Source organism: Coenobita brevimanus, chromosome 38 (assembly GCF_032717465.1).
Source record: "Coenobita brevimanus isolate Jiangsu-jjx chromosome 38, ASM3271746v2, whole genome shotgun sequence".
Lineage (NCBI taxonomy): Eukaryota > Metazoa > Arthropoda > Malacostraca > Decapoda > Coenobitidae > Coenobita > Coenobita brevimanus.
In genome coordinates this window covers 17,299,436-17,301,510 of record NC_136991.1, presented here as the reverse complement: position 1 = coordinate 17,301,510, position 2,075 = coordinate 17,299,436, and the positions used below count along the sequence as shown (strand labels likewise).

At 36.8% G+C, this 2,075-nt stretch overlaps 1 pseudogene; it reads left to right on the top strand.

Moving 5' to 3' along the window:
* Positions 1 to 453: 453 nt before the first annotated feature.
* On the top strand, positions 454 to 571 carry LOC145396624 (5S ribosomal RNA; annotated as a pseudogene).
* The last annotated feature ends 1,504 nt before the right edge of the window (positions 572 to 2,075 follow it).

The window sequence follows — 2,075 nt, the reverse complement described above, 5'->3', positions numbered from 1 at the left end:
GGCTTAGGCTGTCCGGTAGAGATTGTATGTAGGGTAGAAAGTGCTTATAAGTGTAACTGTAGTGTTGGAGTGGCTTTGGATGTGTGTGTAGTCTGTGAACCAAATGTAATCGGCCCATGCAAGCCAATTGGGTGCAAGCATTCTTTATAGTATGCGACACTCGTTCAACCACAGCACCCCTTGTGTCCGCCAATGCAGTACGTGGCCGGGTGAACACTCCCAAAGTTTATTACCCTGGTGGTGCGTGATCCCTGGTTCACTCATGTATGAAACACACACTGTACCACTGTACCACAGAGGTTCCATATATATATATATATATATACTTATAAAGATATATATATATATATATATATATATATATACAGATATATATATATATATATATATATATATATATATATATATATATATATATATATATATATATACACCGGTATATATTTATATAGATATAACGGCTTACCAAATTGAGTACACCGCTTCCCGTCCGATAATCGAAGTTAAGCAACGTTGGGTCTGGTTAGTACTTGGATGGGTGACCGCCTGGGAACACCAGATGCTGTTGGCATAACGTTCTCCCTATGTGTCAAGTAGGGTTGGTGGAGGATTAGTGCCCCTCCCCGTAAAACAATTAACTCTAAGCCCTTGGCCACTCCGTTTGGGATACATGGCGTCTGGCAATGAATGAATATATATATATATATATATATATATATATATATATATGTGTGTGTGTGTGTGTGCGTGTATATATTGTTACGGAACAGAGAAAGATAATGTACACTTTAAATGAGAATACTAATAATCACTACTGTACACTCCCGTAAAGGTCCAGGTTCAAAATAAAAGAGTTAGGTAAAATTACAAGTTAAAGTTTAATGCTCAAACTAACAACAAAACATTCAGGACTCATAAGGATAATGTAATGGCAAAAAACAGGTTAAATATATGGTTAACTGCAATAGCCTCTATTAACACAAAATTAGCAAGAGTATATTTATCTAAGTCAGCCCTGATAAAATGAAAATACACTGGGTAATGCTCAGTTAATGCAAGATAAATTATTACAGATACAAACTATTATTAATGATAGCTGACAATAAGAACTTTACATGAATTACAAAACCTTACTAGGCCTAAGAATCAACCTTACGCTACACAGTACAAGAAAAAATGCAACAACAGTTATACTCACATTACACACAGCTGCTAGATGGTTGGAGACTTTCTGAGCACTCACAATAATAATAACTGTACAGGGGAGGACAGAGATGTGAGCAAAATGAGGAGTAGATCTAAGTGGCAATTAATGTAGAGACTGAGCTCATTATATAGGGGCCGGCAGAGCTTGATACAACTTGTAAGAAGGACGTGCAAATGAAGCCATGGGGACAAAGAGTTGACAATCCTGCTCTGAACAACAGAAAGAACGACTTACTCTACTATAACGGTAGAAGGGGGGGACTGAGGCAGAACACGCTCGTGATCAAACATGCAGCATACTGTGCGTTAAAATTACACAAAGGATGATGAAATCATAGGCTATGTAACACCTCCCCACAAAGAAAAAGAAATTTACAAAGGAAATTTCTTATTACTCTAAAACAATCTGTCTAAAGTCTAGATAAGCAATCTGCAATAACATTTTCTTTCCCCTTTACATGTTGTATGTCTAATGAATACTCCTGAAGAAGTAGACTCCATCTTGTCAATCTCTGATTTTTATCTTTAAACTTACTAAGGAATTTCAGTGGGTTATGATCGGTATAAATGACTATGGGGTCAAAACCAGAACACAAATAAAATGAAAAATGCTGTAAACCCAAAATCAAGGCCAAAAGCTCTTTCTCAATAGTTGAGTAGTTCTTTTGAGGTGGAGTGAACTTCTTACTGTAATAAGATACAGGGTGTTCAAAACATGAGATCTCCCTAGCACGTTCAGTCATAGGTACTTGCCAGTATCCCTTTAACAAATCAAACTTACTTATGTACCTAGCCTTTCCGATCTTGTCTATGCAATCTTGCACACGAGGGAGAGGGTAAGTGTCTGTTTTAGTTATCTGATTAACACG